Below are 13,689 nucleotides of genomic sequence, written 5' to 3' on the forward strand. Positions count from 1 at the left end.
CAGACCCAGTGTTGACATGTGGCAAGACGCTCCTAGGGGCGCGTCTTGCTTGGGCCTCTCTCCTGAAGGCGCTCAGTCAGACCGAGTGCTGACATGTGGCAAGACGCTCCTCGGTGCACGTCTTGCTTGGGCTTCACTCCTGGAGGCGCTCAGTCAGACCCAGTGGTGACATATGGCAAGACGCTCCTCGGGGGGCGTGTTGCGTGGGCCTCTCTCCTGGAGGCCCTCTGTCAGACCCAGTGTTGACATGTGGCAAGACACTCCTCGGGGCGCGTCCTGCTTGGGCTTCTCTCCTGGAGGCCCTCAGTCAGACCCAGTGTTGACAAGTGTCAAGACGCTCCTCGGGGCACGTCTTGCTTGGGCCTCTCTCCTGGAGGCGCTCAGTCAGACCGAGTGCTGACATGTGGCAAGACGCTCCTCGGTGCGCGTCTTGCTTGGGCCTCTCTCCTGGAGGCGCTCAGTCAGACCGAGTGCTGACATGTGGCAAGACGCTCCTCGGGGCGCGTCTTGCTTGGGCCTCTCTCCTGGAGGCGCTCAGTCAGACCCAGTTGTGACATATGGCAAGACACTCCTCGGGGCACGTATTGCTTGAGCCTCTCTCCTGGAGGCCCTCAGTCAGACCCAGTGTTGACAGGTGGCAAGACACTCCTCGGGGCGCGTCTTGCTTGGGCCTCTCTCCTGGAGGCCCGCTGTCAGACCCAGTGTTGACATGTGGCAAGACGCTCCTCGGGGCGCATCTTGCTTAGGCCTCTCTCCTGGAGGCGCTCAGTCAGACCGAGTGCTGACATGTGGCAAGACGCTCCTCGGGGCGCGTCTTGCTTGGGCCTCTCTCCTTGAGGCGCTCAGTCAGACCCAGTGGTGACATATGGCAAGACGCTCCTCGGGGCGCGTGTTGCTTGGGCCTCTCTCCTGGAGGCCCTCTGTAAGAGCCAGTGTTGACATGTGGCAAGACACTCCTCGGGGCGCGTCTTGCTTGGGCCTCTCTCCTGGAGGCGCTCAGTCAGACCCAGTGTTGACATGTGGCAAGACGCTCCTAGGGGCGCGTCTTGCTTGGGCCTCTCTCCTGAAGGCGCTCAGTCAGACCGAGTGCTGACATGTGGCAAGACGCTCCTCGGTGCACGTCTTGCTTGGGCTTCTCTCCTGGAGGCGCTCAGTCAGACCCAGTGGTGACATATGGCAAGACGCTCCTCGGGGCGCGTGTTGCGTGGGCCTCTCTCCTGGAGGCCCTCTGTCAGACCCAGTTTTGACATGTGGCAAGACACTCCTCGGGGCGCGTCCTGCTTGGGCTTCTCTCCTGGAGGCCCTCAGTCAGACCCAGTGTTGACAAGTGTCAAGACGCTCCTCGGGGCACGTCTTGCTTGGGCCTCTCTCCTGGAGGCGCTCAGTCAGACCGAGTGCTGACATGTGGCAAGACGCTCCTCTGTGCGCGTCTTGCTTGGGCCTCTCTCCTGGAGGCGCTCAGTCAGACCCAGTGGTGACATATGGCAAGACGCTCCTCGGGGCGCGTGTTGCGTGGGCCTCTCTCCTGGAGGCCCTCTGTCAGACCCAGTTTTGACATGTGGCAAGACACTCCTCGGGGCGCGTCCTGCTTGGGCTTCTCTCCTGGAGGCCCTCAGTCAGACCCAGTGTTGACAAGTGTCAAGACGCTCCTCGGGGCACGTCTTGCTTGGGCCTCTCTCCTGGAGGCGCTCAGTCAGACCGAGTGCTGACATGTGGCAAGACGCTCCTCGGTGCACGTCTTGCTTGGGCTTCTCTCCTGGAGGCGCTCAGTCAGACCCAGTGGTGACATATGGCAAGACGCTCCTCGGGGCGCGTGTTGCTTGGGCCTCTCTCCTGGAGGCCCTCTGTCAGACCCAGTGTTGACATGTGGCAAGACACTCCTCGGGGCGCGTCTTGCTTGGGCCTCTCTCCTGGAGGCGCTGAGTCAGACCCAGTGTTGACATGTGGCAAGACGCTCCTAGGGGCGCGTCTTGCTTGGGCCTCTCTCCTGGAGGCGCTCAGTCAGACCGAGTGCTGACATGTGGCAAGACGCTCCTCGGTGCGCGTCTTGCTCGGGCCTCTCTCCTGGAGGCGCTCAGTCAGACCCAGTGGTGACATATGGCAAGACGCTCCTCGGGGAGCGTGTTGCGTGGGCCTCTCTCCTGGAGGCCCTCTGTCAGACCCAGTGTTGACATGTGGCAAGACACTCCTCGGGGCGCGTCTTGCTTGGGCTTCTCTCCTGGAGGCCCTCAGTCAGACCCAGTGTTGACAAGTGTCAAGACGCTCCTCGGGGCATGTCTTGCTTGGGCCTCTCTCCTGGAGGCGCTCAGTCAGACCGAGTGCTGACATGTGGCAAGACGCTCCTCGGTGCGCATCTTGCTTGGGCCTCTCTCCTGGAGGTGCTCAGTCAGACCCAGTGATGACATATGGCAAGACGCTCCTCGGGGCGCGTGTTGCATGGGCCTCTCTCCTGGAGGCCCTCTGTCAGACCCAGTGTTGACATGTGGCAAGACACTCCTCAGGGCGCGTCTTGCTTGGGCTTCTCTACTGGAGGCCCTCAGTCAGACCCAGTGTTGACAAGTGTCAAGACGCTCCTCGGGGCACGTCTTGCTAGGGCCTCTCTCCTGGAGGCGCTCAGTCAGACCCATTGTTGACATGTGGCAAGACGCTCCTCGGGGCACGTCTTGCTTGGGCCTCTCTCCTGGAGGCGCTCAGTCAGACCCAGTGTTGACAAGTGTCAAGACGCTCCTCGGGGCACGTCTTGCTTGGGCTTCTCTCCTGGAGGCCCTCAGTCAGACCCAGTGGTGACATATTGCAAGACGCTCCTCGGGGCGCGTGTTGCGTGGGCCTCTCTCCTGGAGGCCCTCTGTCAGACCCAGTGTTGACATGTGGCAAGACACTCCTCAGGGCGCGTCTTGCTTGGGCTTCTCTACTGGAGGCCCTCAGTCGGACCCAGTGTTGACAAGTGTCAAGACGCTCCTCGGGGCACGTCTTGCTAGGGCCTCTCTCCTGGAGGCGCTCAGTCAGACCCATTGTTGACATGTGGCAAGACGCTCCTCGGGGCGCGTCTTGCTTGGGCTTCTCTCCTGGAGGCCCTCAGTCAGACCCATTGTTGACATGTGGCAAGACGCTCCTCGGGGCGCGTCTTGCTTGGGCCTCTCTCCTGGAGGCGCTCAGTCAGACCCAGTGGTGACATATGGCAAGACACTCCTCGGGGCGCGTCTTGCTTGGGCCTCTCTCCTGGAGGCGCTCAGTCAGACCGAGTAGTGACATTTGGCATGACGCTCCTCGGGGCGCGTCTTGCTTGGGCCTCTCTCCTAGAGGCGCTCAGTCAGACCCAGTGGTGACATGTGGCAAGACACTCCTCGGGGCGCGTCTTGCTTGGGCCTCTCTCCTGGAGGCCCTCTGTCAGACCCAGTGTTGACATGTGGCAAGACGCTTCTCGGGGCGCATCTTGCTTGGGCCTCTCTCATGGAGGCCCTCAGTCAGACCCAGTGTTGACATGTGGCAAGACGCTCCTCGGGGCGCGTCTTGCTTGGGCATCTCTCCTGGAGGCCCTCAGTCAGACCCATTGTTGACAAGAGGCAAGACGCTCCTCGGGGCGCTTCTTGCTTGGGCCTCTCTCCTGGAGGCGCTCAGTCGGACCCAGTGTTGACATGTGGCAAGACGTTCCTCGGGGCACGTCTTGCTTGGGCCTCTCTCCTGGAGGCGCTCAGTCAGACCCAGTGTTGACATGTGGCAAGACGCTCCTCGGGGCGCGTCTTGCTTGGGCCTCTCTCCTGGAGGCGCTCAGTCAGACCAAGTGGTGACATGTGGCAAGACGCTCCTCGGGGCGCGTCTTACTTGGGCCTCTCTCCTGGAGGCGCTCAGTCAGACCCAGTGGTGACATGTGGCAAGACGCTCCTCGGGGCACGTATTGCTTGGGCCTCTCTAATGGAGGCCCTCAGTCAGACCCAGTGTTGACAAGTGTCAAGACGCTCCTCGGGGCGTGTCTTGCTGGGGCCTCATTCCTGGAGGCGCTCAGTCAGACCCATTGTTGACATGTGGCAAGACGCTCCTCGGGGCGCGTCTTGCTTGGGCTTCTCTCCTGGAGGCCCTCAGTAAGACCCATTGTTGACATGTGGCAAGACGCTCCTCGGGGCGCTTCTTGCTTGGGCCTCTCTCCTGGAGGCGCTCAGTCAGACCCAGTGTTGACATGTGGCAAGACGCTCCTCGGGGCACGTCTTGCTTGGGCCTCTCTCCTGGAGGCGCTCAGTCAGACCCAGTGTTGACATGTGGCAAGACGCTCCTCGGGGCACGTCTTGCTTGGGCCTCTCTCCTGGAGGCGCTCAGTCAGACCCAGTGTTGACATGTGGCAAGACGCTCCTCGGGGCGCGTCTTGCTTGGGCCTCTCTCCTGGAGGCCCTCTGTCAGACCCAGTGTTGACATGTGGCAAGACGCTACAAGGGGCGCGTCTTGCTTCGGCCTCTCTCCTGGAGGCCCTCTGTCAGACCCAGTGTTGACATGTGGCAAGACGCTCCTAGGGGCACATCTTGCTTGGCTCTCTCTCCTGGAGGCGCTCAGTCAGACCGAGTGCTGACATGTGGCAAGACGCTCCTCGGGGCGCATCTTGCTTGGGCCTCTCTCCTGGAGGTGCTCAGTCAGACCCAGTGGTGACATATGGCAAGACGCTCCTCGGGGCGCGTGTTGCTTGGGCCTCTCTCCTGGAGGCGCTCAGTCAGACCCAGTGTTGACATATGGCAAGACGCTCCTAGGGGCGCGTCTTGCTTGGGCCTCTCTCCTGGAGGCGCTCAGTCAGACCGAGTAGTGACATGTGGCATGACGCTCCTCGGGGCGCGTCTTGCTTGGGCCTCTCTCCTAGAGGCGCTCAGTCAGACCCAGTGGTGACATGTGGCAAGACACTCCTCGGGGCGCGTCTTGCTTGGCTCTCTCTCCTGGAGGCGCTCAGTCAGACCGAGTGCTGACATGTGGCAAGACGCTCCTCGGGGCGCATCTTGCTTGGGCCTCTCTCCTGGAGGCGCTCAGTCAGACCCAGTGGTGACATATGGCAAGACGCTCCTCGGGGCGCGTGTTGCTTGGGCCTCTCTCCTGGAGGCCCTCTGTCAGACCCAGTGTTGAAATGTGGCAAGACGCTCCTCGGGCGCGTCTTGCTTGGGCCTCTCTCCTGGAGGCGCTCAGTCAGACCCAGTGTTGACATGTGGCAAGACGCTCCTAGGGGCGCGTCTTGCTTGGGCCTCTCTCCTGGAGGCGCTCAGTCAGACCGAGTAGTGACATGTGGCATGACGCTCCTCGGGGCGCGTCTTGCTTGGGCCTCTCTCCTAGAGGCGCTCAGTCAGACCCAGTGGTGACATGTGGCAAGACACTCCTCGGGGCGCGTCTTGCTTGGGCCTCTCTCCTGGAGGCCCTCTGTCAGACCCAGTGTTGACATGTGGCAAGACGCTTCTCGGGCGGCGTCTTGCTTGGGCCTCTCTCATGGAGGCCATCAGTCAGACCCAGTGTTGACAAGTGTCAAGACGCTCCTCGGGGCGCGTCTTGCTTGGGCCTCTCTCCTGGAGGCGCTCAGTCAGACCCAGTGTTGACATGTGGTAAGACGCTCCTCGGGGCGCGTCTTACTTGGGCCTCTCTCCTGGAGGCGCTCAGTCAGACCCAGTGTTGACATGTGGCAAGACGCTCCTTGGGCCGCGTATTGCTTGGGCCTCTCTCCTGGAGGCCCTCTGTCAGACCCAGTGTTGACATGTGGCAAGACACTCCTCGGGGCACGTCTTGCTTGGGCTTCTCTCATGGAGGCCCTCAGTCAGACCCAGTGTTAACAAGTGTCACGACACTCCTCGGGGCGCGTCTTGCTTGGGCCTCTCTCCTGGAGGCGCTCAGTCAGACCGAGTAGTGACATGTGGCATGACGCTCCTCGGGGCGCGTCTTGCTTGGGCCTCTCTCCTAGAGGCGCTCAGTCAGACCCAGTGGTGACATGTGGCAAGACACTCCTCGGGACGCGTCTTGCTTGGTCCTCTCTCCTGGAGGCCCTCTGTCAGACCCAGTGTTGACATGTGGCAAGACGCTTCTCGGGCGGCGTCTTGCTTGGGCCTCTCTCATGGAGGCCCTCAGTCAGACCCAGTGTTGACAAGTGTCAAGACGCTCCTCGAGGCGCGTCTTGCTTGGGCCTCTCTCCTGGAGGCGCTCAGTCAGACCCAGTGTTGACATGTGGCAAGACGTTCCTCGGGGCACGTCTTGCTTGGGCCTCTCTCCTGGAGGCGCTCAGTCAGACCCAGTGTTGACATGTGGCAAGACGCTCCTCGGGGCGCGTCTTACTTGGGCCTCTCTCCTGGAGGCGCTCAGTCAGACCCAGTGGTGACATGTGGCAAGACGCTCCTCGGGGCACGTATTGCTTGGGCCTCTCTAATGGAGGCCCTCAGTCAGACCCAGTGTTGACAAGTGTCAAGACGCTCCTCGGGGCGTGTCTTGCTTGGGCCTCATTCCTGGAGGCGCTCAGTCAGACCCATTGTTGACATGTGGCAAGACGCTCCTCGGGGCGCGTCTTGCTTGGGCTTCTCTCCTGGAGGCCCTCAGTCAGACCCATTGTTGACATGTGGCAAGACGCTCCTCGGGGCGCTTCTTGCTTGGGCCTCTCTCCTGGAGGCGCTCAGTCAGACCCAGTGTTGACATGTGGCAAGACGCTCCTCGGGGCACGTCTTGCTTGGGCCTCTCTCCTGGAGGCGCTCAGTCAGACCCAGTGTTGACATGTGGCAAGACGCTCCTCGGGGCACGTCTTGCTTGGGCCTCTCTCCTGGAGGCGCTCAGTCAGACCCAGTGTTGACATGTGGCAAGACGCTCCTCGGGGCGTGTCTTGCTTGGGCCTCTCTCCTGGAGGCCCTCTGTCAGACCCAGTGTTGACATGTGGCAAGACGCTACAAGGGGCGCGTCTTGCTTGGGCCTCTCTCCTGGAGGCCCTCTGTCAGACCCAGTGTTGACATGTGGCAAGACACTCCTCGGGGCACGTCTTGCTTGGGCTTCTCTCATGGAGGCCCTCAGTCAGACCCAGTGTTAACAAGTGTCAAGACACTCCTCGGGGCGCGTCTTGCTTGGGCCTCTCTCCTGGAGGTGCTCAGTCAGACCCAGTGGTGACATGTGGCATGACACTCCTCGGGGCGCGTCTTGCTTGGGCCTCTCTCCTGGAGGCCCTCTGTCAGACCCAGTGTTGACATGTGGCATGACGCTCCTCGGGGCGCGTCTTGCTTGGGCCTCTCTCCTAGAGGCGCTCAGTCAGACCCAGTGGTGACATGTGGCAAGACACTCCTCGGGGCGCGTCTTGCTTGGGCCTCTCTCCTGGAGGCCCTCTGTCAGACCCAGTGTTGACATGTGGCAAGACGCTTCTCGGGGCGCGTCTTGCTTGGGCCTCTCTCATGGAGGCCCTCAGTCAGACCCAGTGTTGACATGTGGCAAGACGCTTCTCGGGCGGCGTCTTGCTTGGGCCTCTCTCATGGAGGCCATCAGTCAGACCCAGTGTTGACAAGTGTCAAGACGCTCCTCGGGGCGCGTCTTGCTTGGGCCTCTCTCCTGGAGGCGCTCAGTCAGACCCAGTGTTGACATGTGGTAAGACGCTCCTCGGGGCGCGTCTTACTTGGGCCTCTCTCCTGGAGGCGCTCAGTCAGACCCAGTGTTGACATGTGGCAAGACGCTCCTTGGGCCGCGTATTGCTTGGGCCTCTCTCCTGGAGGCCCTCTGTCAGACCCAGTGTTGACATGTGGCAAGACACTCCTCGGGGCACGTCTTGCTTGGGCTTCTCTCATGGAGGCCCTCAGTCAGACCCAGTGTTAACAAGTGTCACGACACTCCTCGGGGCGCGTCTTGCTTGGGCCTCTCTCCTGGAGGCGCTCAGTCAGACCGAGTAGTGACATGTGGCATGACGCTCCTCGGGGCGCGTCTTGCTTGGGCCTCTCTCCTAGAGGCGCTCAGTCAGACCCAGTGGTGACATGTGGCAAGACACTCCTCGGGACGCGTCTTGCTTGGTCCTCTCTCCTGGAGGCCCTCTGTCAGACCCAGTGTTGACATGTGGCAAGACGCTTCTCGGGCGGCGTCTTGCTTGGGCCTCTCTCATGGAGGCCCTCAGTCAGACCCAGTGTTGACAAGTGTCAAGACGCTCCTCGAGGCGCGTCTTGCTTGGGCCTCTCTCCTGGAGGCGCTCAGTCAGACCCAGTGTTGACATGTGGCAAGACGCTCCTCGGGGCGCGTCTTACTTGGGCCTCTCTCCTGGAGGCGCTCAGTCAAGACCCAGTGTTGACATGTGGCAAGACGCTCCTTGGGGCGCGTATTGCTTGGGCCTCTCTCCTGGAGGCCCTCTGTCAGACCCAGTGTTGACATGTGGCAAGACACTCCTCGGGGCACGTCTTGCTTGGGCTTCTCTCATGGAGGCCCTCAGTCAGACCCAGTGTTAACAAGTGTCACGACACTCCTCGGGGCGCGTCTTGCTTGGGCCTCTCTCCTGGAGGCGCTCAGTCAGACCGAGTAGTGACATGTGGCATGACGCTCCTCGGGGCGCGTCTTGCTTGGGCCTCTCTCCTAGAGGCGCTCAGTCAGACCCAGTGGTGACATGTGGCAAGACACTCCTCGGGGCGCGTCTTGCTTGGGCCTCTCTCCTGGAGGCCCTCTGTCAGACCCAGTGTTGACATGTGGCAAGACGCTTCTCGGGGCGCATCTTGCTTGGGCCTCTCTCATGGAGGCCCTCAGTCAGACCCAGTGTTGACATGTGGCAAGACGCTCCTCGGGGCACGTCTTGCTTGGGCTTCTCTCCTGGAGGCCCTCAGTCAGACCCATTGTTGACAAGAGGCAAGATGCTCCTCGGGGCGCTTCTTGCTTGGGCCTCTCTCCTGGAGGCGCTCGGTCAGACCCAGTGTTGACATGTGGCAAGACGTTCCTCGGGGCACGTCTTGCTTGGGCCTCTCTCCTGGAGGCGCTCAGTCAGACCCAGTGTTGACATGTGGCAAGACGCTCCTCGGGGCGCGTCTTGCTTGGGCCTCTCTCCTGGAGGCGCTCAGTCAGACCAAGTGGTGACATGTGGCAAGACGCTCCTCGGGGCGCGTCTTACTTGGGCCTCTCTCCTGGAGGCGCTCAGTCAGACCCAGTGGTGACATGTGGCAAGACGCTCCTCGGGGCACGTATTGCTTGGGCCTCTCTAATGGAGGCCCTCAGTCAGACCCAGTGTTGACAAGTGTCAAGACGCTCCTCGGGGCGTGTCTTGCTTGGGCCTCATTCCTGGAGGCGCTCAGTCAGACCCATTGTTGACATGTGGCAAGACGCTCCTCGGGGCGCGTCTTGCTTGGGCTTCTCTCCTGGAGGCCCTCAGTCAGACCCATTGTTGACATGTGGCAAGACGCTCCTCGGGGCGCTTCTTGCTTGGGCCTCTCTCCTGGAGGCGCTCAGTCAGACCCAGTGTTGACATGTGGCAAGACGCTCCTCGGGGCACGTCTTGCTTGGGCCTCTCTCCTGGAGGCGCTCAGTCAGACCCAGTGTTGACATGTGGCAAGACGCTCCTCGGGGCACGTCTTGCTTGGGCCTCTCTCCTGGAGGCGCTCAGTCAGACCCAGTGTTGACATGTGGCAAGACGCTCCTCGGGGCGTGTCTTGCTTGGGCCTCTCTCCTGGAGGCCCTCTGTCAGACCCAGTGTTGACATGTGGCAAGACGCTACAAGGGGCGCGTCTTGCTTGGGCCTCTCTCCTGGAGGCCCTCTGTCAGACCCAGTGTTGACATGTGGCAAGACACTCCTCGGGGCACGTCTTGCTTGGGCTTCTCTCATGGAGGCCCTCAGTCAGACCCAGTGTTTACAAGTGTCAAGACACTCCTCGGGGCGCGTCTTGCTTGGGCCTCTCTCCTGGAGGTGCTCAGTCAGACCGAGTAGTGACATGTGGCATGACGCTCCTCGGGGCGCGTCTTGCTTGGGCCTCTCTCCTAGAGGCGCTCAGTCAGACCCAGTGGTGACATGTGGCAAGACACTCCTCGGGGCGCGTCTTGCTTGGGCCTCTCTCCTGGAGGCCCTCTGTCAGACCCAGTGTTGACATGTGGCAAGACGCTTCTCGGGGCGCGTCTTGCTTGGGCCTCTCTCATGGAGGCCCTCAGTCAGACCCAGTGTTGACAAGTGTCAAGACGCTCCTCGGGGCGCGTCTTGCTTGGGCCTCTCTCCTGGAGGCGCTCAGTCAGACCCAGTGTTGACATGTGGCAAGACGCTCCTCGTGGCGCGTCTTACTTGGGCCTCTCTCCTGGAGGCGCTCAGTCAGACCCAGTGTTGACATGTGGCAAGACGCTCCTCGGGGCGCGTCTTGCTTGGGCCACTCTCCTGGAGGCTCTCAGTCAGACCCAGTGGTGACATGTGGCAAGACGCTCCTCGGGGCGTGTCTTGCTTGGGCCTCTCTCCTGGAGGCGCTCAGTCAGACCCAGTGGTGACATGTGGCAAGACGCTCCTCGGGGCACGTCTTGCTTGGGCCTCTCTCCTGGAGGCCCTCAATCAGACCCAGTGTTGACACATGGCAAGACGCTCCTCGGGGCGCGTCTTGCTTGGGCCTCTCTCCTGGAGGCCCTCTGTCAGACCCAGTGTTGACATGTGGCAAGACGCTCCTCGGGGCGCGTCTTGCTTGGGCCTCTCTCATGGAGGCCCTCAGTCAGACCCAGTGTTGACAAGTGTCAAGACGCTCCTCGCAGCGCGTCTTGCTTGGGCCTATCTCCTGGAGGCACTCAGTCAGACCCATTGTTGACATGTGGCAAGACGCTCCTCGGGGCGCGTCTTGCTTGGGCTTCTCTCCTGGAGGCCCTCAGTCAGACCCATTGTTGACAAGAGGCAAGACGCTCCTCGGGGCGCTTCTTGCTTGGGCCTCTTCCTGGAGGCGCTCAGTCAGACCCAGTGTTGACATGTGGCAAGACGCTCCTCGGGGCACGTCTTGCTTGGGCCTCTCTCCTGGAGGTGCTCAGTCAGACCCAGTGTTGACATGTGGCAAGACGCTCCTCGGGGCGCGTCTTGCTTGGGCCTCTCTCCTGGAGGCGCTCAGTCAGACCAAGTGGTGACATGTGGCAAGACGCTCCTCGGGGCGCGTCTTACTTGGGCCTCTCTCCTGGAGGCGCTCAGTCAGACCCAGTGGTGACATGTGGCAAGATGCTCCTCGGGGCACGTATTGCTTGGGCCTCTCTCCTGGAGGCCCTCTGTCAGACCCAGTGTTGACATGTGGCAAGACGCTCCTCGGGGCGCGTCTTGCATGGGCTTCTCTCATTGAGGCCCTCAGTCAGACCCAGTGTTGACATGTGTCAAGACGCTCCTCAGGGCGTGTCTTGCTTGGGCCTCTCTCCTGGAGGTGCTCAGTCAGACCCAGTGTTGACATGTGGCAAGACACTCCTCGGGGCGCGTCTTGCTTGGGCCTCTCTCCTGGAGGCCCTCTGTCAGACCCATTGTTGACATGTGGCAAGACGCTCCTCGGGGCGCGTCTTGCTTTGGCGTCTCTCCTGGAGGCCCTCAGTCAGACCCATTGTTGACATGTGGCAAGACGCTCCTCGGGGCGCTTCTTGCCTGGGCCTCTCTCCTGGAGGCGCTGAGTCAGACCCAGTGTTGACATGTGGCAAGACTCTCCTCGGGGCGCTTCTTGCTTGGGCCATCTCCTGGAGGCGCTCAGTCAGACCCAGTGTTGACATGTGGCAAGACGCTCCTCGGGGCACATCTTGCTTGGGCCTCTCTCCTGGAGGCGCTCAGTCAGACCCAGTGTTGACATGTGGCAAGACGCTCCTCGGGGCGCGTCTTGCTTGGGCCTCTCTCCTGGAGGCTCTCAGTCAGACCCAGTGGTGACATGTGGCAAGACGCTCCTCGGGGCGCGTCTTGCTTGGGCCTCTCTCCTGGAGGCGCTCAGTCAGACCCAGTGTTGACATGTGGCAAGACACTCCTCGGGGCGAGTCTTGCTTGGGCCTCTCTCCTGGAGGCCCTCTGTCAGACCCAGTGTTGACATGTGGCAAGACACTCCTCGGGGCGCGTCTTGCTTGGGCTTCTCTCATGGAGGCCCTCAGTCAGACCCAGTGTTGACAAGTGTCAAGACGCTCCTCGGGGCGCATCTTGCTTGGGCCTCTCTCCTGGAGGCGCTCAGTCAGACCCATTGTTGACATGTGGCAAGACGCTCCTCGGGGCGCGTCTTGCTTGGGCTTCTCTCCTGGAGGCCCTCAGTCAGACCCATTGTTGACATGTGGCAAGACGCTCCTCGGGGCTCTTCTTGCTTGGGCCTCTCTCCTGGAGGCGCTCAGTCAGACCCAGTGTTGACATGTGGCAAGACGCTCCTCGGGGCGCGTCTTGCTTGGGCCTCTCTCCTGGAGGCGCTCAGTCAGACCCAGTGATGACATGTGGCAAGACGCTCCTCGGGGCACGTCTTGCTTGGGCCTCTCTCCTGGAGGCGCTAAGTCAGACCCAGTGGTAACATGTGGCTAGACGCTCCTTGGGGCACGTATTGCTTGGGCCTCTCTCCTGGAGGCCCTCTGTCAGACCCAGGGTTGACATGTGGCAAGACGCTCCTCGGGGCGCGTCTTGCTTGGGCCTCTCTCCTGGAGGCCCTCAATCAGACCCAGTGTTGACACGTGGCAAGATGCTCCTCGGGGCGCGTCTTGCTTGGGCCTCTCTCCTGGAGGCGCTCAGTCAGACCGAGTAGTGACATGAGGCATGACGCTCCTCGGGGCGCGTCTTGCTTGGGCCTCTCTCCTGGAGGCGCTCAGTCAGACCCAGTGGTGACATGTGGCAAGACACTCCTCGGGGCGCGTCTTGCTTCGGCCTCTCTCCTGGAGGCCCGCTGGCAGACCCAGTGTTGACATGTGGCAAGACGCTCCTAGGGGCGTGTCTTGCTTGGGCCTCTTTCCTGGAGGCGCTCAGTCAGACCGAGTGCTGACATGTGGCAAGACGCTCCTCGGGGCGCGTCTTGCTTGGGCCTCTCTCCTGGAGGCGCTCAGTCAGACCCAGTGGTGACATATGGCAAGACGCTCCTCGGGGCGCGTGTTGCTTGGGCCTCTCTCCTGGAGGCCCTCTGTCAGACCCAGTGTTGACATGTGGCAAGACGCTCCTCGGGGCGCGTCTTGCTTGGGCCTCTCTCCTGGAGGCGCTCAGTCAGACCGAGTGCTGACATGTGGCAAGACGCTCCTCGGGGCGCGTCTTGCTTGGGCCTCTCTCCTGGAGGCGCTCAGTCAGACCCAGTTGTGACATATGGCAAGACACTCCTCGGGGCACGTATTGCTTGGGCCTCTCTCCTGGAGGCCCTCAGTCAGACCCAGTGTTGACAGGTGGCAAGACACTCCTCGGGGCGCGTCTTGCTTGGGCCTCTCTCCTGGAGGCCCGCTGTCAGACCCAGTGTTGACATGTGGCAAGACGCTCCTAGGGGCGCATCTTGCTTGGGCCTCTCTCCTGGAGGCGCTCAGTCAGACCGAGTGCTGACATGTGGCAAGACGCTCCTCGGGGCGCGTCTTGCTTGGGCCTCTCTCCTTGAGGCGCTCAGTCAGACCCAGTGGTGACATATGGCAAGACGCTCCTCGGGGCGCGTGTTGCTTGGGCCTCTCTCCTGGAGGCCCTCTGTAAGAGCCAGTGTTGACATGTGGCAAGACACTCCTCGGGGCGCGTCTTGCTTGGGCCTCTCTCCTGGAGGCGCTCAGTCAGACCCAGTGTTGACATGTGGCAAGACGCTCCTAGGGGCGCGTCTTGCTTGGGCCTCTCTC

The sequence above is a fragment of the Nothobranchius furzeri genome, chromosome 18 (assembly GCF_043380555.1).
Source record: "Nothobranchius furzeri strain GRZ-AD chromosome 18, NfurGRZ-RIMD1, whole genome shotgun sequence".
NCBI lineage: Eukaryota > Metazoa > Chordata > Actinopteri > Cyprinodontiformes > Nothobranchiidae > Nothobranchius > Nothobranchius furzeri.